The 24,655-nt window shown below is 44.1% G+C and overlaps 1 protein-coding gene across 2 annotated transcripts in view; it reads right to left on the bottom strand.

Annotated features, from left to right (window-relative positions):
* The window catches only part of SYNJ2 (synaptojanin 2), a 494,632-nt gene that overhangs the window by 77,263 nt on the left and 392,714 nt on the right, over positions 1–24,655 (bottom strand). The window lies entirely within an intron of this gene.

Genomic DNA, 24,655 nt, shown 5'->3' with positions numbered 1-24,655 from the left:
CCAGTATGCTGCTTACGAGGGCTTGGGTGACTGTTCTTCTGGTTTCGGTGGGGATCCATTTGTAGATCGTTCGGAGCATGCGGAGGGTGATGAAGAAGGAGGAGGAGATGGCGTTGACTTGCTGGGTCAAGATAATGAGGAATCCAAGATGAATCCTAGGTTGCGTGCGTGGTCGGTGGGAGTCGGAGTGGCTCCGAGAGTGGCGGGCCACCAGGAGACATCCCATGCAGAGGGGGTGGAGCCGAAGATGAGGACTTACGTCTTGTCGGAATTGAGTTTGAGGCAGCTGTTTTTCATCCATTCAGCGATGGCCTTTGTTCCTTCGTGGAGGTTGGTCTTGGCGGAGTGCTTGGTGAGGGAGAGGATCAGCTGGGTGTCGTCAGCGTATGCGATGATGTTGAGGTTGTGGGATCGGGCAACCTCATCACAGCAGCATATCACTTAATCAGCAAAGTAAAAGAAGGGAGTTAAAGAGGGAAAGGAATGAGAAGAGGAAAAGGATGACCGGGGATAGGGGTAAAAGAAGAGAGGGCAACTCGCATTACCTGTATGCAAAATGAACAAAACCAATAGACCAATTAGTGAGGAATAAGATTAAAATTACGTGCTGTCAAATTGTAGATTCTCTGTAGCAGAATTACTCATGTAGACTACTCATATCAGATGGTAGGCTGCAGTCTGTTAATGAAAACTCTGTCTTGCTTGTCTGGAACCTGCTTCTCCTTTTCTGTGTGAGGTTCCTAAAATGTGAGAAGAGTAATACTGCTCTACCTTCAAACTGTAGAGAGACATTTTGACAGGCTGCTGCTCACAGGATAGGCTGCTTGAGGTCTGGTCACAAAGCACCGTGCTATAGTCAGAGGGTACACCTGCTCACGCTGCTTCAATGGGCAATCTATATGCCTTCCTCATCACATCACCTGCTCCAACTTGGATGGAGCCAGGTGTTTCTGAAAAAAAGCAGCGCACAGCTTCAGTAAGTGGGGACTCAGGGGCCACTAGACGGAATGACAAATAGTGGACATTGTCTGCTCTCCACTTATTTTTCCATCTTTCTTTAAACTGCTGTCTTATTGCTGCTATGGGGTCACTCCTCTGTTATGAAATCTGGCTCCTTACACACCTCATCAAGACCAGTGTTCTATGTTTCATCTCTAACTTGTGGGCAGCATGCAGTGATCTTGATTTACGCATACAGTTAGAAGTTGAGAAACAAACCCAGTGCTCAGAGGAATCATAGCCAGGTGGCTATGCGGCCCACCGCCAAGCTCTGCCCCCACCCCTTTCTCCTTTTTGCAATCCTTCCGGGTGTGAAATTTAATAAAGATAGTGAAGGACCTCAGCAGCAGGGAATAGGCAAGGAGTGGCCCAGTGGGAGTGATATGTTATTCTCAAATAACTGCAGCCTCTATGCAGCAGAAGTGGGTATCTTGCAAACAAACATTTCTTTTGGCTAAACTTAATAGGACAACCATCTCTGCAGGTAACTAAAGCAGCTAATTAGTAAGATGAGGATGATGGGCAAGCAAAAAAAAACAGATAGTATGTGCAGTGCTTAATTTGTAAATGAAAAGGTGCCCGTGCCCAAAGCCTTCCTCTTTAACACGCGGCTGCTGCAATTAAATGTGCGAACATTGAGTACTGAGGCAGCGTAATCTCGAAGCCATCTAAGACCTCTTCAATCAATTTAAAACCACTCAGTGCCCCTTCAGATCACTCTTGTAGCTTTCTACTTTCTCCCATTGTGAGGCTTTTTCTTTTTTCTCTTCCTCCGTCCTTCCCAAACGGGTCTTTGGCTCACAGCAAATGCTTGAGGCTGACGACTAAGTGCCGGCCCTCAAAAATAAGTGCTGGTGCTCAGCACCGGAAACAACAGGCACAAATTAAGCACTGAGGATACGGTTATGGAGGGCCTTATAGGAAGAGCACCCCTTCCCAAGGTATAGAAGGAGATACCTGACCTGCTTTTACTGACTTAGTCAAGTGAAGGTGAACACAAAAACCACATTCTTGCCCCATTCATGTTTATGTGATTTAAAGCTGGATGCATGCATTTGACTTTACAATGTCATGGAGGGGGGAGCGAATAGCAGGGCAGCTGCCACGAAAAGGACAGACCGCACTGAGACAACCACTAAACCGTATTAACCACTCTATAAAGTAGGGGCTAAAAACACAAAGAGAAAGTGCAATCTATGTGAACCCCCTCTTTATTGTACTAAGGCACCTCTCAAACAAACCTTGTATAAGCAGGCCAGTCCTGACATGGATTTCTGCGGGAAGAGACAGCAGGCAGTCTCTCTGGGAAAATGGCATTATTACAGAACATTTGCAGAAAATCAGAGTGAAATACTAATCATTCCAAAGTACATGATTCAAGAGGCAGAGGTTCTGAATCTAAGCTTCAGTTCATCATCTTGAATAAGATGCAGTGTTGGTACAAAAGAACGTAGGCTTTCGGTACTACAGTTAAACAAAAAGCAAAGGCATGTCATTTTGCAACTGGTGTTAGAAATGCTTTTTTTTGGTAACTAATGCTTGTATAATTCCCAAATGTTGAGGATAAATGAAACAAGTATTTGCAATGCAATAGGTTTCGCATTTATGAACGTTAGAGCTATTGGTGTTGTAAATGACAATGCCTTTTACCTATGTGTTTTGGTTTGGAGTGTAGTGGATGTTTGCCAGGTGCCACAGCAACCCTCCCAGGCCTGTCGCTGCAGAAGAGAGGAAACAACAAGGCCGCCATCTTGGGAGTGTTTTTGCCTTATTCCTGCGGACTGGCTGTGATACCCTAGACACGCAACCCTTTCTAGTGTGTTTATCCAAATTTTTATAGCACCAAACAAGCCACAAAGAGGCACCTTTGTGGCATTTAATCCGGAGAATGAGGGGGGTCAAAAGAGTTAGGAGCAAAGAAAAGGGGACAGCCATATATTTCTGTGTGTTAAACTTTCAAAGGAATTATTCCTTGACACTGGCAATACGAGCCTACCTTTTCAAAACATTGACTTTATGCAAATAACAGAAGACGCAGCTTAACTGCAAATGAATGATGGCAATTTTGTTAAGAATGGCAACTGCTTTGCAGCGCTATGAAATGGCAGAACCTGTATTACCAAGCACTATATAGGAAGAAATGAGTTTTTCCTACACTGCCCCAGCACGCACCAGACATAGAACCCTAGGGCAGCAGGTGTGACGTAAGGGCCAGAGCTGCCGACCTTGGAGCTGGGGAACATGGTTCGAGTCTCAGCGCCTGCTCAACAACCTGTGATTCTGGGCAAATCACAATCTCCCCTTGCTACCAAAAATGAATGTGTTCTTGTGTAACATAACCAATACTCATGTAAAGCGCTGTAATACCTTTGTATCGAGCTCCTGCTAACTGAACAAAGGCTAGATGTGATTTTGCCATCAAGCTTGAGGCCGTGATTTGCTTGGATCTTGAGTCACAACTCCTTTTCCATCATTTTGGAGACAACACCTTTCGCCATCTTCTTGCCTAAAACTAACCTATATATTTGGTTGGTGACCCTCCGGGCGTTATCAAGAGCACTTGCTATGACCTAGTGTTAAGCTCTACTCAAGTCAGTTGGTTATTACACTTACTGCAGAGGTCTTGACAGAACGAGAATCCACATAGTTGACAGTGCTGTCAGACATAGCTTTTTCACCTCTTCACCTCTGCAAGGTCGATGCAAATGAATTATAGCTATTTTGTTAGGAATGGCTCCTGCTTTGCAATGCTGTGAAATGGCAGAACCTGTATTACCAAACACTATACAGGAAAAAATGAGCTATTCCCAGACTGCTCCAACACGCACCAGACAAAGTACCCTAGCGGAGAGGATGTGGTGTAAGGGCCAGTGCTGCAGACTTTGGAGCTGGGGAACATGGTTCGAGTCTCGGCACCAGCTCAACATCCAGTGATTCTGGGCAAATCACTTAATCTCCCCTTGCTACCAAAAATGAATGTGTTCTTGTATAATGTAACCGGTGCTCATGTAAAGCGTTGTAATACTTTGCTGATACAGGAAACCATATATTGCTATGAGATGAGTAGAGCCATGAGAGCACTTTCATTAAATTGAGTATAATATCGTTCATAAATTACTATAAAAGGTTAGCAGCATACAAAGGCATACAGAGTTCTCCCACTGCGACCGGCTTAGCATAATATTGTAATGAATAGAGTTTCTAAACTGCAGAACAGATACTGAAGCTTAGCACTTCCCGTGACTTAGTGTCATCTATCACTATGAGTCACAATAAGATAATTATTAGCTATATTTCCTGTTGTGTGCTCGTGTGCTGCAATAATCTACTTTGTTCTTATTTTATTAGCACAGAAAAAGCACCTCGAGGCGTTTTCACTGGTTTTAGAACAAGCCTTTAAGAATCAACTGATACAAAATAAATTGTTGGAAATGTTTTATGTAACCTAACTGGTAAGGAAACCAGGAAAACATCCCAATAACGTTAAAACGTCGAATCGGATTTCGGATGGAAGTCGAGCTTGCCCTTCAAACTCAGAACCATTATTCTTAGTGAGAAAGATGACCTGAAGAATGACTTACTGGGTGACATTTCTTTTGGGTCAACTTGCGATCTAAATAAGGGACGCCATTCACTTTCGTATAACTGAGCAGTACAGACATCCCTGAGTCTGGCGAGCTTCAGGAACAGATTATGGTGTAAACACCGGCCCCGTGTGACACCGCAAAAGGAAATGTGTGCAAGAGAAACAACCTTAGCACCGAAACAAGTAACAGGTTCAGGTTCAATGTTGAGGAAAAGTGCACCCGTGAGAGGGTTGGGGCTCAAAGCCACGAAAAAGAATAAACTCAGTGGTTAGACGCACAGGTAATGAATGATCGAAGTAAACTGTGTATGTCCAGTGTGGATTAGGGCCGAGCTTTCTGTACATTTCCGGCACTGGCAGTCACGCACTGTCACCTGCAACAAGCTACACAATGCAACAGATTTTCAATGCTCCTTACAACAAATTACATTTTCCACAGACTCAAAAGCTTCAATTTTACAAGTGCCCGGGAAGCTCAAAAAGCGCATGCAAATTACCTGTGGCTCATAGACGGATGCCTCCCACTATTAGGCACTGAACGGTATAAGTATGTTCCTTAAATAAAGCTGTCCCACCCCAAAAAATGTAGCGTGGATTAAAGAGGAAAGGATGGAGTCTCCAGTTTAAAAGTGTTATGCAAGCAATGATGTGCTGCAACACATATTTGTAAATAATCTTATGTGAACGAATTCAGAACAGGCATGCTATGACCAGCATGTTTTCTATTCAGATTACTCAAACTTGTTTTGCATATCATTTTGAAAGGACATTCACGGTTTTGTAAACAATGCTTATTAAAGGCAGCACAACAGAGCACAATGAATGTGTATGTAACTAGCTCTAAAGCCTGGGAATAGAAGAGCGATGCAGGTGCTTATTGGTGTGATTCACACACTCGAGGAGTGGCTACAGCAGAAAATATCAGAACAAATCAAGATGACGTCCATATTTACTATGCAATGCAGTCAAGTAGGTCTTAGCAAACCACTAAGTGTTCATTTAGATCATTAATTCAGGTAGACAGAAAGGGGGAAGTGGTATTCTGAGATTCGCATAAGGAAAACAGGACATCACACAGCAGCAGTGTCTGTTTCACACGTCACTCTTTATGAACGGAAACAAACGACAAAGTAGCTTCGACCCAGTCAACGTATTGACACACCTGCACAACAAACACTTCACAACATGACCCACCTCAAAGTGAGAAACATGGGACAAAATTCTCAACATTGTCAAAGGAGTATTGATCTCACAATGCCAAATCAATGATTAATTTATAAAAAAATAAATTAGGTTCCAGGTCCCTTGCCAGGAGGCAATTGCAGCTTCCACCAATTATTCGTCCTGCCAGCGCTGCCAATGACATACCAACACAACTACTAACGATCACACACCTACACAAATTGACAATTCAGTTTATTCCAGGGCACTCAAAGCTGTAAGGATCGCCTGTGCGACAGGGATTTGTATTTTTGTTTAAAGCCTATTGCAATAAAACTTACATGGAAATGGTGAGCGCAATACTGTTGTGCTCACCTCAAAGTCAGACAAACAGCACTACTCTGTTGTGAACTTTCACAGGTGTCGGTGTTGAGAATTAAGAGCCTGTGCGGAGCATTAGAAAACAGCGGCTCACATGGAGACCGTGCCGACCAATGGTGAGAAATATGTCATAGTCACATGACAATGTACAACAAAGAGAAAAGGCCTAAAAGCAACACTAATCAACAAGGTACCAAATGAAACAAAGGAAGCTTTCAGCATTTAGCAGGAAACAAGGAACCAGAAGCCCAAAAGCCCAACCAATTTTAACTCCTTTTGCAGGGGAAGGAACTTGTGTGGATCTTTGAGACTAAACTATTCAAAATCTGTAGATCTACCTACAGGCCTCTTTCTCACTCATCTAAATTTAATGAGAAGGCAAGCCCCCCTCATCTGTGCATTGAGCCATGGTTTAACAGCAACCATGATTAATGTATATGCTTACGGCCCACGCCAAGCATGAGAAAACAATCCCTGCCAAGGGAGTTACCCTCCGTTCAATAAAACATGCCACTATCTCCCTCCTTTCAGGGAAAACCAATGGCACATTCACAAGGCTTGGTAACTACCAACCAATTTCTGAACTGCCAAGTCAAAGCAAAATTAAATCTAAAAGTCAACGCAATTACCACATGTCTAGGGTATAATCAGTGCCACTGGATGTATCTGGCCGAAGAAAGCTAAATTATGTGACACAGCTTACTAAAGTATGTAGCAGGTTAAGGCAACTTAAGTGGCAAGAAAAGGCTGGGAGTGAATGAATATACTTTATTGTATAGAGTTTCAAAATTCATAACCATAAAAAAATACGTCACAAAGTTGCCTACAGTGCTAAGTGTAAATAAAAATCACAAAGTCGTCTACAGTACTGAGTATAAGATATATGCCTCCATGCTGCATACAATCCTGAAAAATGTATATACATAGGTAAAAACAGCTGCAGGATGTGAGTCGAGAGGGGATAAAAGGGACCCCAAATAGATTAAAATACATATAAAGTTCGACTATAAAGATCTTAATGGTTACAACTCTGGCTTTGGCTGTCTACAGATTAAAGTCTGTCATAGGCTATGTTCAAAACAAAAACGTGGTCAATTTCCAAATAAGGCTTTTAGTTAGTAAAGAGAAACATGCCGCAGTGGCTTCTTTTATTCTTCAAAGAGAACTTTCTGAGAGTTGGGTGCAAATTTTAGCTACGCATATCATTCTAGCTGGGGTAGATACACTGAATATTCTCTAAACAATAATTAAAGTTATTGCAAAGCCTACAAGTGGGACCAAGATGGATGGTATTCCAAGTGCCCTCGAACTGCTTTAGGGGGATATAAAGTAACTGAAACCTTAAAAATGTTTGTTTTGTGACAGCTTCCAGTTTGAGTTGCCTATGATGAAAGTAAGAATCCAAGAAGTACCTTGCATGTTTGTAGCAAGATGCGCGCATCAAATCTCTCTGTTTGAATGAATAAAACTAACCTTTTCTAATAACATGTTTACAGTTAGATTTCGACATTTTCAATAGATCTTCAAGTGGTGGTAAGCTGTGGTCTTTAAGGCGATGATAGTGTAGACTGAAAATGGATTGCAATTCGAAGGACTCTGCACAAGATCTCGTCCATCATTGAATCTTCATTTGACGTGACACATTCACAATAATAATTAATTTTTTAAGACAAGTGAACAAATTTAATAGATGGAAAATTTAGATCAAGACGAATCATAGAATGATGGGTCGAGGGGCAGAAACAGAAAAAGGATTGTACATTTTTAACGAAAATGATTTTCAATTTGCCTAAATTCTTCTCATTGAATGCTATTGAAGCGAAGGACAAAACTGGAGCAAGTTTGGCATTTAAGGCAGCGACAGTCCAACTAATAGCACATCCGCTGTATAACTGTGCAAACCTTTATAGGGCTTTGGTTACCACTGAAGATGTATTTTAGTGTTGTAGAGCAGACAGTTTTGTATCTGAGCAAAGTCCAAATAGTCATAAGTGTTAGCAGTTTTGACTGTTTGTTGTCCAAGTTTCATAGTCCTCTTCTCAAAGGAAAGAGCTTTCGTCTTTGTAATACTGACAGATAATCCATTTATCTGGTTAAATCCATTGATTGCATTGAGCTGGCACTGAAGGCCTATTGGAGTTTGAGAATAAATGGAGAGGTTGTCAACATATGCTACATAGCTGATTAAACTGTTTCCCAGTTTTTGGAGGAAGAAAGTTGGATTTATGTATGTAGGAGTCTACATCCAAAATATAAACAGAGAAGAGAAGTGGGGGTAAGCCACAGCCTTGCTTAAGCCTGTTTTCTATTATGACTTTAAAAGGAATGGCTGGTTTGCCCGACATTTTAAACTGCAAACATATTTTGGAGTGAAGAGACGTGCTGTGTGCTTTAGACCAGTGCTTTAAATGGAAAAATAGAAGTGCAGGTACTCTGTACCAGAGTACCTGCTTGTTTCTGAGAAGTGCCGGTACTCTCCAATTAAAAGTATTAAGTTTTTCTTGAGATATGCCGGTACTCTCCCTCGCAAAATAAAGAAGTGCCGGTACTCAGTACCAGAGAGTACCGGCCCATTTAAAGCACTGCTTTAGACCATAGGAAAATCAATTTACTTTGTCGAACGTGGCAGAGTAATCTACAAAGCAGATGTAAAGTGATTTTCCACATAGTAACACCTTGTCCATAAGGAGAGTCAGTGCCATTATGTCATATATCGTACCACATTCAGGCATAAAGCCGGTTTATGGTAGCAGTAAAAGGCTATTAGCTATTGCCCAGTCCATGAGAAGTGACAGTAAATATTTTGCAAATAATTTCCCTATTGAGTTGAAAAAGGCTAAAAGGCAGAAATTGGCTGGATCAGTTCTAACTTCTTTTTTGGGAAGAAGCTGGGGCCTGACAAGGAAACAGAACACTATCATAAACAGGCTTCAAGATCTGGCTCCACGATAATGGATTATGCTTCATTATAGCTATCGAGATCCCCCTTCGGTCACGGCTTGAGAGTTCTTGCATTGCATTGCTAATGATGCTACCTCTTCTGAAACTTCCATACCGTTATAAGTATATGGAGTGAGATACATGTTTGAAATGTTCAGCTGGAGAAATGTGTCTTTAGGTAATTTTCCCAAGTTCCAAAGGGGATGTGGTTATCAATTGCCAGCCTGTAGGTAGCAGTTCCAGTCCCAATTAAATGACAGAATTGTTTTGCATTCCTTGTAACTATTGCCTTATGAAGTGCAGCCCAGATAAGTTAAGTTTATTCATTTGAATGCTCTTTATGATCCTTGATGGAATTATTGTGCTTTGAGCTTCGAGGGGGCAAATAGTAAATGTCTCACTGACCTCCTATATTGGGTCTTAGACTACAAATCCACAGATGGAATGATGGAAGGTTGAATTCCTGGGAAGGGTAAACCTTGCACTGTAGTTTGAAAACAGGAGGTGATCAAAAAATAGTTTTTACTACTTTTTCCCAAGACTCAGTCCAAGTACGATCTCGGTGGTTAGTTTTTTGTTTGTTTGCTTAACTCTTTGATCAGCCTCAGATACATTAGGTTCTCTGGTAGTTTGCAATTCGTGACTATTTTCTTGTTATTCACGATCATGGACTCATTCACCAAGGATGGAAGTATCTTAAAACAAGAAAAAAATATGTTAAAGTTATGACCTGGGGATTGTGATCACTTTCCCTTCTTATCACAACCTCTTAGTTTTCACAGATACTAAAATTTGAAAAAGTTAAGTAAAATGAATAGTAGTGGCTTTTTTGCAGTAGAAGAAGTTTTTTTGTTGGTTAATCATTTGGAAAGCACCCATTAAGAAAGCGAAAGCCAGATTCTATTAAGAATTATTTCAGGAGCCCAGATTTGTATGTTTACCTCCGGACGCTTCTTTGAATAAACGGCAGAGGAATATTCCAAGCTCCATCCAGCTCATCCTTGCAAACATATAAAGATGGAACATCTCAAGTAGGTCCTCACTGAAGAACCAGGTTATAATACAGGGTAAGGTGTTGGATCAATCAATGAGGAGCTCCAGTTCATCCTACGATGAAACAAGAATTGTGGAATCTGTCGATAAAGGTGATAAATAATAACTGCTCTCTAGAATAATTACTCAATTTTACAGCTACAACATGGTTGTTCCATCCTCATTACAGGTGAGATTGAAATTATTAATTCCTAAAATGTTTAAGCTGCCAAATGGACATCTAATCCTAGCCTTTTTCTCAAATATTGTGATATTCCTGCAGGCGTACCATGTTATTACAGTTTAAAAAGAAAAGCAAGTCATTGTGTATATTTTTCAGTTGACAGGAGATGCCGACAATATTCAAAGAGCCAATCTGAATGCTTTGGTATCGATCTTCGTTAATCAAGTTCGAGGTGTTAGCTACGCTGCTCACTATTCTCAATATTTATAGTGAAATGAATACCTGGGGGGGGGATACATTATTTGTAAACTTAAATTGAGCGAAAATGGGGGTTATTTTGCCTTTTCGATGTAGAAAACTGAGATACTCCAATCTGCTAACACTTCTTTCCTGGTCCAAATGTTTTGAGACTATCTGTTCCGTACACCTATTTGTTCTGTATGAAAGTTTTCATCCCAAAGGAAGCACATTGTCAGAAGGTCTCTGGAGACAACGGAATTAAGCTTGGGAAAGCATCTTATTATCTTTAGAATGTTCTACCCATTCAGTATGTCTTAAAACCCTCTTGATTGATAGAGTCTTGACTATAATTGCCTCCAACAATGTTTTCAGAAATCTTTCACTGGCAAATCGTGTCTGTGATTCTTTCTCTCCCAACTATCAGAAACAAGCCAAGCATTAATGGTTTTTTGTTTAGGCAGTTCACGAATTAGAGTGTAGGTTGTTCAACAGTCCAAGTGTCTTCAAGGGCTGTCCCTCTATTTTGGGCAACATTAATGGCTTAGGGAACAAAGGCAAGGGACTGTCCCCTCCATATGATGTAATAATAGCTGTGTCAGATGCTGCGTCGAAAATGGGGCTCATGAATGCAGCAATGGCAATTCAATAGTAACCGGTAAGGCTGCCCTATTGAGCACATCTAGAGTCCCTGTATGGATAATGGATCAGGGATAGTGTCCGACAGACTCTTACATTGAGAGTTTTCTAGAAATTTGCCATTGATGTTTGGTTTTTGCCTGGTGTTCCTAGGTTGCGTTTGGTGGCAAGTTTTCATTTGTCACTGAAATAGGTTGCCTTTAATTGGTGAAAAATAAATGATACCGGTGGCAGGTTGGCTGATCAAGTCATTTTGCCAAGCACTCAAGGGTACCCTAAGGTGAATCCCGAATGACTTCCACAAAAACACTGATAGAAGGAGCCCACTGACTCCATATCATCACTAATGATGTGGGGTAGTAGGAGCTGAAGGTAAGGCTGGGTCAGTCTTTTTTCAGTGGTATTAGTAAGATCACTTTGGATCCTCTGGTGGGGAAGTTATAGATGGAAAAATGTCCAAACTAAGGGGTGCTGTGTTGTCCTACAGGGGGAAGGGGGATTTCCCTTACAGACTAGGTGGTCTCACACACATAATAGTGTCTTGCTTCATCATATGACCACCTAGCCCCACCCAAGTAAGATAGTACTACTTGGGCGGACTCAACCTCTTGGTTAAAAGAACCAGAGGGAGTGCTGAAATTAAGCTGACTGGATAGTTACATTGATCCAGAAGGAGTGAATAATAAAATTACCAAACATGTCACCAGTAGCTGCTGCTAGTTTTAATAAAGGTGCATGTTGGTAAGACTAAAACCAAAGGGGAAAGGCTCGTTGGAGAGTAATGTCTCTTGGAGTCTAAAAAGAAAAGTGGATGACCAACATGTTTCTGCCCTCACTAGGTGCTGGTAAGTCAGGGGCATTCGTCAGGGTCGGAGCACACGCATTAAGTGGGGTGCTCAAATGGAAAAAAAATATATATATGCGAGGCCTACCTGAACGGGTAGTTTAGGGTAGGCCTGTAGTAAATATAAATACATAAATACATAAGCCACTATTAATTCAGAATAATTCAGAGTGAAAAAACCGTGGCAAACCACTGCAAAGCACACAGCAATATGTGAAATAAAATGTGAAGAGCACTCACACACACATGCAAAAGTGACTTACCCCGGGGTAGGGGGCAATCTGCCTCTGGTCTGGCTAGTGCCGGGGAGGGGTTTTCCCTTGTAGTCACACTCTAAGGAGATGGCGGGTTTAGCAAAGAAAAAAGTGGGGGAATAGGAAATAAAGTAGGGATGTATAGGACCTAAAGGAAAAAAGTAAGGGAGTAGAGCGAGTAGACAAGCAGGGGAACCAAGCTTAGAACAATGGAAAGGAGAACAGGGAGAGAGAAGAAAAAGAGAAGAACAGGAAGGAGGCAAATGAAAAAAGGAAAAGAGAAAGAAAAAGAAAACGAAAAAGAGGAAAGTGAGGGGGGGAGCTGAAGGCTAGAGCAGGGAGTGGAGACAGGGATTAAAAAATGAAAAGAGCCCCAGAGGGGCCACACTTACCACTCCAAAGGGAATACCAGGGGGAGGTACCTACGTGCCGGAGCCAGGCCGCTCTGGTACTCACTGCATGGCTGGTCTGGAATTTATGTGAACCAAAAGCCAATCGGCAGAAAGCTCGGGGTGGAATCCAATTAGGGAAATGACAGATGTATCGGGCGTCCTAGATAGAAAGCCACGCCCCGACTCCGGCCGCACCCCCACGGGGGTTGCGCCGGTATAACATGCTTGAATGCCCCGACTGCTCGTGGAACGCTGCCGGTTGATGCTCAACCCGCGGGACCTCTGTGAGGTTGAGGCCCGCGGCGTTGATCGTGCCAGAAATCGAAGTACTGAAGCAGGGCGCTTCCACCGCGGTGCAGATCGCGCGCGAGGGGAGCGCCCTGTGATGATGCGTCGCGGTAAGCGCGGCGCGTCCAATGTGCACTCGGGACTCTGGGAAATGGAGTCCCGTAGTGCAGAGGAGAGTCGTCCGGCTCGGACGACTGAGTGAGGGTTTTTTTTTTTTTTTAAACTGAGGAAAATGGGAGAGAAAAGAAAGGGGTGAGGAATGAAGGGGGGGGGGGGGGGGGGGGGGGGGGGGGGGGGGGAAGGGGGAGGAAAGTGGTGGACCGGGAAGGAGACCAAGGGAGCGAGCAAACAGCAAAACGCAAGATAGAAAAGAGAAAAAGAGAAAAGAGAGAAAAAAGAAAAAGAAAGAAGAGAGCAGGGAGAAGAAAAGAGGGGAGAGGAAAAGGAGGAAAGAAGAAAGGTAGAGGGCCTACACAGGCCCATTCAAGAGAGAAAAAGAACTGATGATTTTGAAAAGGGAAAAAGGGGGGGAGAAAAATAGGGGGAACTGGATGCAAGGACAGAGCGGGGAAAGAGGGGGGACTAGTGATTGAGAGAGGGAGAAAAAAGGGGGAGGGGGGGAAGAAAACAAGAGGAAACAGAAGGAAAGGGCAGGGCAGGGGAAGCAGGGGAACGGGTGAGGGCAAGAAGAAAAAAGAAGAGCAAGGATGGGGGCAGGGACGGGACAAAGGAAGAAGCAGAGCTGCGATAAAGCCGAGGGGGGCACAGTCACTGTGGGAGGGGGGGGGGGGAAGTTGGAAGAAAGAAGAAAGAAAGAACAAAAAGACAGAGGAAGAGGAGAATGAAGACGTATGTCTAGATAAAAATGAGGATATAGATAAAAAAACGAAAGGGTATGGGAGGGGAAGGACAATAGCTACGATTGCAGGGGTAGGGGACATTAGGGGAAATTACTCTGAAAAGTAGGGATGCTACCCTGGTCAAAGATAGCAGTGCGGGGGATGGGTAGTGGATCCCCCGGTGGGGCATTAAAGGGGCCGTAGGAGGAATCTCATATGGGAAAGGGGTCACCCAGGTATTTTATCATCATCTTAAAGCTGACCACTGGATATTGTCGTTCAATCCTCTAATGTCTGTTTGCAACCTCCATATCCACCTTTGTTCATATAATAAACGTTTTTGTGTGGCATTAGTTATCGGTTTTAGTTGGTCCAACACCACCCATTGCATGTGGTCAGGGTGGTGATTGCTGGAAATATAATGCTCGGTGAGTCTTGTGGCATCTCTCTTGCAACGGATGGTGCTCCTATGCTCGCAGATGCGTGTACCCACTCTTCTTGTTGTCATCCCAATGTATCTTTTATCACAGGGGCATGTGATCATATACACCACGTTTTTGCTGTTGCAGTTCGTTAGTTGTCTAAGTTCCCAGGGTGTCCGTAGTCCCAGATCAAGTGTAAGGGTTTTTTTTAGTAAATGCGCAGACACTGCAGCTGCCGCACGGAAAGTGACCTTTAGCGGGAGGCAGGTCCCAGAGTGTCCTTTGTTTGTTTGAGGTAAGGTTGACACGTGGGCGGGTATGTACAATCATATCCCAAATACTTTTTGCTTTTTTATAAGCATTCATTGGGATCTGAAAAGGAAGACCCCCAGACGTGAGGATCTTCCAGTCTTCATTGAGTATCTTCTTGATCATATTGGACGCTGGGTTGAATGTAGTCACACAGATCAATGAGTCTCTCTTATTGGTTCTGCTGCTAGGATGTAGTAAAGTTTCCCTAGGGCTCACACAAGCACGTTTATCCGCTCTCCTCAGTAGATGGTCTGGGTATCCTCTTGCTCGAAGTTTGTTAGTGAGCTGCTGAGCATGCTTCTTGTAGTCCGTTAGTTCGGTACAATTCCGCCGAAGGCGGAGATACTGACCCACTGGGAGGTTTTCCCTGAGGGAGCGTGGGTGGAAGCTCTGGAACTGGAGGAGAGTGTTTCGGTCAGTAGGTTTATAAAATACTTCTGTTACCAAGGAGCCATTTCTTTCAGATATTACTAGGTCAAGGAAGGAGACCGCTGGGTCACCCAGCGTGGCTGTAAATCTTAGAAAGGGGTTCAGGGTGTTTAACCAAGTGATGAAGGTGGTTGCTTCTTCCCTTGTGCCTCTCCAGATTATCAGGATGTCATCGATGTATCTTTTCCATAGCCTGATATGGTTGAAGTACGGATTCTCTTCAGTGAGAACCATTTCTTTCTCAAAATGATCCACGTATAGGCATGCCAAGCTCGGTGCGAACGTGCTCCCCATGGAAGTACCCTGGATCTGTAAAAAGAAGTTCTTATCGAACTCAAAAAAGTTCCTGGTAAGGGCCAGATGGGCTAAGTCCAGGATAAATTCAGGGGGGGTGATGTAGTTCCATACTCCCCTATTTAGTAGGTCACTGACTACTTCCAAGGTTGCCTCCTGTGGAATGTTGGTATATAGTGATTCCACATCCAGTGTCATGAGGTGTTCTTTCTCTTTGTCAAAATCTAGGGTATCGATAAGGGAGAGTACATCAGTTGTATCTTTAAGGTATGTGGGAATTTGTTTCACGAATGGTTGGAGGAACCAGTCGCAGAATTGGGACAGTGGTTCCAGGATGGAACCGATCCCGGAGACAATTGGTCTTCCCGGGGGTGGATGTTTATTTTTGTGGATTTTTGGCAGGATATAAAAGTATGGGGTTTTTGGGTTAGGTTGGATGAGGAAGGCCGCCTCATGTTTAGTGATCCAACCGTTACCCGTACCCTTCTTGATCAGGAAAGTGATCTCTTCCCTGACCTCTTCTGTCGGGTCCCTTGATAATCTCTTATAATGATGGTCATTGTTTAGTAGACGTAGACATTCAGTATTGTACATTACTGTGGGCATTATCACTATGGCACCGCCTTTATCTGCTGGTTTAATGGTGATAGAAGAGTCATTGCTGAGGTTGTGGAGGGCTGTAAGTTCTCCGGTACTAATGTTGTGGAAGATCTCCCTTTGCGTGTTCTGCAGGTCGTCAATCCTCCTACTCACTGACTTTTCAAAAGCTAAAACTTCAGGTGGCATCAGGTGGGAGGAGGGAGTGAACTTGGATTTGGGACGTAGCCCGGTGTTCCTTTCTTGTTCTGTAATGGGTTCAGGGTTCAGGGTTCATGAGAAAAAGGTTCTCAACCTAATCTTGCGAAAAAATTCTGCTAGTTCTATCCTTAGTTTAAAGATGTCAAGTTTTGGAGTAGGGACAAAACCCAGACCTTTCTCTAAGGCTTGGAGCTCGTTATTACTTAATACTCTTGGGCTTAAGTTAACAACGGTGGTGGATCCCTTATTTAAACTCTGCTTGTGCTGGGGGATTCGTCGTCCGTTGGTCCTTCCTTCAGGTTCCAACTGACTCCTTTTTTCCTGCCCCTTCCCCGTCCGGGGCCTCTCCCAAAAAAAGGAACATTGGGATAAGACCAGGTCGTTTGTGGCTGGGGATACAAAGGGGCTTGGAATTGATTTGGTGGCCCATAGGGAGAGGGTCAAGCCCAAGGAGGCATATTAAGCAGCGGAGGCAGAGGGCCTGTAAATGATGTGGGCCAATTATTCTGAGTATTCCCCCTCCTGCCCCGCCTTGGCCGTGTTGTTTGTGTGCGGCTGGTGTCGGAGTCCGAGCTAGAGTAGCCCCCGGAGGATGTATCGGAGGGCAAAGAGGATTGAGATACAAAGTCTTCCCTTGAGTAGGGATGTACCCTCTCCAGGGAGAACTTCACCAGGTCTTTCTGAAATTTGGCAATTTTACGGTGAGTCAAGTAGTCTTTGAACTCACTGATTGTTTTATTTGTTTCCTCTAGTTTTTTCTTAAATCCTGCGGCCGTAAGTCCAGTTTTTAGGTTACTTTCTGCCGCTTTGATTTGAAGTACTAAAGCATCTGATAGTCTGGTGGCTGTCTTGATGATCAGAATTAACCAGTCACGTGTGCATTTTCAGGCTATCAGAGACCAGTCCTTCCTAAATTCTTTGTCCTCTAGGAAGATACGTGGTTCGGTGGTGATAATCAGACCGTTTGGTGCAGCATTTTTTCTTAAGTATTCGGTTAGGACAGCCCCGTGTAATATTGTTTTCACTTGTGTCCTTTTTAATTCTATCAGAGTGTCCCAATCCCCTAGTTGGGCTATTGTCTTGGAAAGTGAAGAATCTCCTAGAAGTGAAGGTGCAGCGAGGATGGCCTGAAGTTCCTCCTCGCCGAAGGCGAGCCCTTCAGCCATATTCAGGAAGGGAAGCAAAGATTTCTAATACTCCTGTGCGTATGTCGCAGGGTAAAAGAATAAGTAACAAAGCTCTCACAGCTGCCTGCTGCGCTCACTATATGTACACAAAAGGAGAGCACTGGGAGTGTTGCTAGCCCACACCGCCTCCCTCAAGAAATCATATCATCACTAATGGTGTGGGGTAGTAGGAGCTGAAGGTAAGGCTGGGTCAGTCTTTTTTCAGTGGTATTAGTAAGATCACTTTGGATCCTCTGGTGGGGAAGTTATAGATGGAAAAATGTCCAAACTAAGGGGTGCTGTGTTGTCCTACAGGGGGAAGGGGGATTTCCCTTACGGACTAGGTGGTCTCACACACATAATAGTGTCTTGCTTCATCATATGACCACCTAGCCCCACCCAAGTAAGATAGTACTACTTGGGCGGACTCAACCTCTTGGTTAAAAGAACCAGAGGGAGTGCTGAAATTAAGCTGACTGGATAGTTACATTGATCCAGAAGGAGTGAATAATAAAATTACCAAACATGTCACCAGTAGCTGCTGCTAGTTTTAATAAAGGTGCATGTTGGTAAGACTAAAACCAAAGGGGAAAGGCTCGTTGGAGAGTAATGTCTCTTGGAGTCTAAAAAGAAAAGTGGATGACCAACATGTTTCTGCCCTCACTAGGTGCTGGTAAGTCAGGGGCATTCGTCAGGGTCGGAGCACACGCATTAAGTGGGGTGCTCAAATGGAAAAAATATATATATATGCGAGGCCTACCTGAACGGGTAGTTCACGGTAGGGTAGGCCTGTAGTAAATATAAATACATAAATACATAAGCCACTATTAATTCAGAATAATTCAGAGAGAAAAAACCGTGGCAAACCACTGCAAAGCACACAGCAATATGTGAAAAAAATTGTGAAGAGCACTCACACACACATGCAAAAGTGACTTACCCCGGGGTAGGGGGCAATCTGCCTCTGGTCTGGCTAGTGCCGGGGAGGGGTTTTCCCTTGTAGTCACACTCTAAGGAGATGGCGGGTTTAGCAAAGAAAAAAGTGGGGGATCAGGAAATAAAGTAGGGATGTATAGGACCTAAAGGAAAAAAGTAAGGGAGTAGAGCGAGTAGACAAGCAGGGGAACCAAGCTTAGAACAATGGAAAGGAGAACAGGGAGAGAGAAGAAAAAGAGAAGAACAGGAAGGAGGCAAATGAAAAAAGGAAAAGAGAAAGAAAAAGAAAACGAAAAAGAGGAAAGTGAGGGGGGGAGCTGAAGGCTAGAGCAGGGAGTGGAGACAGGGATTAAAACAGGAAAAGAACCCCAGAGGGGCCACACTTACCACTCCCAAGGGAATACCAGGGGGAGGTACCTACGTGCCGGAGCCAGGCTGCTCTGGTACTGACTGCATGGCTGGTCTGGAATTTATGTGAACCAAAAGCCAATCGGCAGAAAGCTCGGGCGGAATCCAATTAGGGAAATGACAGATGTATCGGGCGTCCTAGATAGAAAACCACGCCCCGACTCCGGCCGCACCCCCACGGGGGTTGCGCCGGTATAACATGCTTGAATGCCCCCACTGCTCGTGGAACGCTGCCGGTTGATGCTCAACCCGCGGGACCTCTGTGATGTCGAGGGCCACGGCGTTGATCGTGCCAGAAATCGAAGTACTGAAGCAGGGCGCTTCCACCGCGGTGCGGATCGCGCGCGCGGGGAGTGCCCTGTGATGACGCGTTGCGTTAAGCGCGGCGCGTCCAATGTGCACTCGGGACTCTGGGAAATGGAGTCCCGTAGTGCAGAGGAGAGTCGTCCGGCTCGGACGACTGAGTGAGGTTTTTTTTTTTTTTTTAAACGGAGGAAAATGGGAGAGAAAAGAAAGGGGTGAGGAATGAAGGGGGTGGGGGAGGAAAGTGGTGGACCGGGAAGGAGACCAAGGGAGCGAGCAAACAGCAAAACGCAAGATAGAAAAGAGAAAAAGAGAAAAGAGAGAAAAAAGAAAAAGAGAAAGAAGAGAGCAGGGAGAAGAAAAGAGGGGAGAGGAAAAGGAGGAAAGAAGAAAGGTAGAGGGCCTACACAGGCCCATTCAAGAGAGAAAAAGAACTGATGATTGGGAAAAGGGAAAAAGGGGGGGAGAAAAATAGGGGGAACTGGATGCAAGGACAGAGCGGGGAAAGAGGGGGGACTAGTGATTGAGAGAGGGAGAAAAAAGGGGGAGGGGGGGAAGAAAACAAGAGGAAACAGAAGGAAAGGGCAGGGCAGGGGAAGCGGGGAAACGGGTGAGGGCAAGAAGAAAAAAGAAGAGCAAGGATGGGGGCAGGGACGGGACAAAGGAAGAAGCAGAGCTGCGATAAAACCGAGGGGGGCACAGTCACTGTGGGGGGGGGGGAAGTTGGAAGAAAGAAGAAAGAAAGAACAAAAAGACAGAGGAAGAGGAGAATGAAGACGTATGTCTAGATAAAAATGAGGATATAGATAAAAAAACGAAAGGGTATGGGAGGGGAAGGACAATAGCTACGATTGCAGGGGTAGGGGACATTAGGGGAAATTACTCTGAAAAGTAGGGATGCTACCCTGGTCAAAGATAGCAGTGCGGGGGATGGGTAGTGGATCCCCCGGTGGGGCATTAAAGGGGCCGTAGGAGGAATCTCATATGGGAAAGGGGTCACCCAGGTATTTTATCATCATCTTAAAGCTGACCACTGGATATTGTCGTTCAATCCTCTAATGTCTGTTTGCAACCTCCATATCCACCTTTGTTCATATAATAAACGTTTTTGTGTGGCATTAGTTATCGGTTTTAGTTGGTCCAACACCACCCATTGCATGTGGTCAGGGTGGTGATTGCTGGAAATATAATGCTCGGTGAGTCTTGTGGCATCTCTCTTGCAACGGATGGTGCTCCTATGCTCGCAGATGCATGTACCCACTCTTCTTGTTGTCATCCCAATGTATCTTTTATCACAGGGGCATGTGATCATATACACCACGTTTTTGCTGTTGCAGTTCGTTAGTTGTCTAAGTTCCCAGGGTGTCCGTAGTCCCAGATCAAGTGTAAGGGTTTTTTTAGTAAATGCGCAGACACTGCAGCTGCCGCACGGAAAGTGACCTTTAGCGGGAGGCAGGTCCCAGAGTGTCCTTTGTTTGTTTGAGGTAAGGTTGACACGTGGGCGGGTATGTACAATCATATCCCAAATACTTTTTGCTTTTTTATAAGCATTCATTGGGATCTGAAAAGGAAGACCCCCAGACGTGAGGATCTTCCAGTCTTCATTGAGTATCTTCTTGATCATATTGGACGCTGGGTTGAATGTAGTCACACAGATCAATGAGTCTCTCTTATTGGTTCTGCTGCTAGGATGTAGTAAAGTTTCCCTAGGGCTCACACGAGCACGTTTATCCGCTCTCCTCAGTAGATGGTCTGGGTATCCTCTTGCTCAAAGTTTGTTAGTGAGCTGCTGAGCATGCTTCTTGTAGTCTGTTAGTTCGGTACAATTCCGCCGAAGGCGGAGATACTGACCCACTGGGAGGTTTTCCCTGAGGGAGCGTGGGTGGAAGCTCTGGAACTGGAGGAGAGTGTTTCGGTCAGTAGGTTTATAAAATACTTCTGTTACCAAGGAGCCATTTCTTTCAGATATTACTAGGTCAAGGAAGGAGACCGCTGGGTCACCCAGCGTGGCTGTAAATCTTAGAAAGGGGTTCAGGGTGTTTAACCAAGTGATGAAGGTGGTTGCTTCTTCCCTTGTGCCTCTCCAGATTATCAGGATGTCATCGATGTATCTTTTCCATAGCCTGATATGGTTGAAGTACGGATTCTCTTCAGTGAGAACCATTTCTTTCTCAAAATGATCCACGTATAGGGATGCCAAGCTCGGTGCGAACGTGCTCCCCATGGAAGTACCCTGGATCTGTAAAAAGAAGTTCTTATCGAACTCAAAAAAGTTCCTGGTAAGGGCCAGATGGGCTAAGTCCAAGATAAATTCAGGGGGGGTGATGTAGTTCCATACTCCCCTATTTAGTAGGTCACTGACTACTTCCAAGGTTGCCTCCTGTGGAATGTTGGTATATAGTGATTCCACATCCAGTATCATGAGATGTTTTTTCTCTTTGTCAAAATCTAGGGTATCGATAAGGGAGAGTACATCAGTTGTATCTTTAAGGTATGTGGGAATTTGTTTCACGAATGGTTGGAGGAACCAGTCACAGAATTGGGACAGTGGTTCCAGGATGGAACCGATCCCGGAGACAATTGGTCTTCCCGGGGGTGGACGTTTATTTTTGTGGATTTTTGGCAGGATATAAAAGTATGGGGTTTTTGGGTTAGGTTGGATGAGGAAGGCCGCCTCATGTTTAGTGATCCAACCGTTACCCGTACCCAGTGGACAGTTCCTGCCGGGGTCACAAAAGAAAAAGAAAAGGTGGCACAGAGGCCCATAAGGGATCAGTCGTAGAAGGCGGTTAAAAGGGATTCGAGGCCTCAGGGAGCCCCCCCAGCACTGTGGCAAAAAGTCAACTTATCCAACTTGGCACCTGCAGATCTGCTTCCAACCGTCAATGGCTGACCCCCTGAAACCCACCTATTCAACAAGGGAGAAGGGGGAGAGGAAAGACTGAGCAGATGAGGGGAGAAAAAATAGCTGTAACCCTCAAATAGCAGAATTCAGGAGGGTCCAATTCACACCTGATACCACCGTGATCCCCCTCAATTCCATTTATGTGGCAGAGCACAAATGTGCACAGGGGCTTCATTGGGAACAGGTGGTACACTAGAATCGATGACTCAATTTTTCTCCTTCTAAGTCTAGCTCAACTAGACCCCAAGCAACCAACAAGCCACACCGGAGGCTGCCTTCTATCATGTAAACACCGGCAGCAGAGACACTGACACTTTTCTAACCATTTGTGGCCCAGTCCACCCTGGCACATGTGCTGTGCACCCTGGCCCCAGCCCTGGTCTCCAGCAACAATCACCACCAAGCCTTCACTTGTGGAGGGTACGACCTGACCTAGGACAGCTTCACAGCTTCTCAGGGGTGACGAGAAGAGCAGGAGTGGTAAAAGCTATGGTAGAAAGCTTTGCCGAAACCTGCTGGGCACAAACACTCTCAGGCCACCTCTGTGGGCTATGAAGCAAAACACACAATGCGCTAGCTCATGCTATGGAGGAAGGAGCGACCATCCAAGTCCAGAGACTACAGGTAGCACAAGGGGAAAAAGGCTAATTGCATGGTGTATCATTCAAATGGAAATTACATAGCTATATGGCTTTTTCAGCATTTTAAGAATGCACTTTTTTAAAGCTTCAAAACTATACACACTTAGCATATCCTATTAGAAATGCTAAAGATGCTTTTGTAATAAAGGAGTGTCTCATTTAGGGCACATAACTTATGTCCTAAACTGTGTTTTCAGTATTTGATTTAACTTGAATTCATGACACATGGCCTCAGGAATTAACCCTTTTCATTAAGAAACAGCACTGAAGAATAGTATAGTACATTTGATATGTAATATGTATCTGTTTATCTGCAGGCACTTCAGGGGCACTGGTTTCTATAAAGGGTGGGAGCAGATAGGATCCATGACACAGCGTTATTTGTCATGACTCTCCAGACCACCCCTCCACCTCACCGTTACAGCTGCTGTATGTGCCAGGACCGAACAAAGGAAAAAACAAGCATTTTCAATGCAATGGGTCTCGCATTTGTTCGAGTTAGGGCTTTTAGCGTTGTAATTTTTTTTTAAATGCAGCGCGATCCTGCTATATGAAATGCAGCGCGATCGCGCTTCGTGGAAAATAAACAGATAAAATAGTCCGAACTCCAGGCTGAAAACATCGAGCCTCGTCTATTTTTGGTACTTTACCGGTGCTGTGTAGGTGGGCTAGACACCGGAAAAGGCATGACGTATGCATGCCTTTCACAAATGAAAGCAAGCGGATTTTAAAAGGCAAGCCCACAAACCAATGTAAGTGACTGAGTGGCATGGGCGTGGTTTTAAGCCCAAAGAGAGGTTACAGAAGGGACGGAGCACTTTGTGCTCGCCCATAACGAACAGAAACCGCAACTTGTCAGTCATGTTAATTTGTCCAACTATTTGCAAAGCAGTGATGGTAGCATAAACTGCTAAATCTGATTTTGTTTTGGTTGGGATGGGTTAAGTTCTTTAAATGTCTGATACTGCAAGCCGGGCCCCTTTGTTGTATGGAAGAAACGTGCAATAAAGAAAACTGATCAATAAACCTGACTTTGTATGCTTTGAGAATATCGTCTTTGAGATAAAAATGCACTTGTGTGAACAAAGAAACAAAATATTTTCATGAAAAAGGAGTAATTCTGTACTACTGCTACATTTAAATGTAAGTACTTCAAGTTTATTTTGTTTCCTAAAGCCATTCCTCTTAATCCATCAATCTTGGGCTTTCTTTACAACCTAAGTAAAACAGACTCCTCTTTCAGGCCCCAGTTTGAATATCAGTAACCAAAATGTGACCTGTTCAAATCTTTGCAAAGTGTCAGGCACAGCAATGCACTCTGTGTGCCATGATTTCGATTTGAACTGTTTGGGCTAGAAATACACAAATTATGTAGCATGTGAGACATTAAATGGACGGAGTGGAAAATTCACACTGAGAAAAAGCATTGTCATTCCGTTTTTCACTGGGTATAGCCATGTCCTAAATACACAATCAACAATCGAGGTTCAGGACCATGTGAAAAATGGAAACCGCTCTTAAAAATGTCATACCTCCTCCTCTCCTTAGATGAAGGAGAGCAAACCGTGCTGATATTCCTCTACACATCAGATGCCTAAGACGTCATGGCCAATGGGAGCCTATTTCACAGTCAAATGGACAGGGGTGTCTGACAGAGCCTTAGAGGTGCTCAGTTACCTCCTTCAACCAGTAAATGTTAAGGAAAGCCCACCTAATGCTTTCTGAGTTAAGTAAGCTTCGTCCACCACCAAATTCAGCAAGTGTAAACTGGGTCACAGTTTCTCCAACAGGGATCGGCATTCTCACCCCAAGTGTTCATAATTTACTTAAGAGAGGTTAGCTCATGTAGTAGAGTGTCTTCTAAATCAGAGCCTAACCAACTCTGGTCCAGGAACCTTCTGAAAACTGAACTCTTCAGGTTGGTATTCTGCTTAAAGTCTGTGACAACAGGATTAGTGACTTAGGACAACCGGATAGAGGCACCGAACCCCATCTTTTTGGGCTCTGTACTTTTGACTTCGTTGCCTGCTCTCAAACTCCAGACAATGTGTGGTATAAAACACAAAATACATACAAAATATCCTTCCATATGAGTATATGTAACTATAATAGCAGAAAAAGAACATACGTGTAAGGAAAATAACAGTACAGCTAAGCCAGTTTGTTTGTTCCCTTTCTAATCAAACACCAAGTACAAAGTTCATTTGCGAATGACTAATTTCTTGCTACAATGAATGCAGCTACAAAGCTTGCTCACAACTGGAG

The sequence above is a fragment of the Pleurodeles waltl genome, chromosome 5, assembly GCF_031143425.1.
Source record: "Pleurodeles waltl isolate 20211129_DDA chromosome 5, aPleWal1.hap1.20221129, whole genome shotgun sequence".
NCBI classification, from domain to species: Eukaryota; Metazoa; Chordata; class Amphibia; order Caudata; family Salamandridae; genus Pleurodeles; species Pleurodeles waltl.
This window is presented reverse-complemented; position numbering and strand designations above follow the sequence as displayed.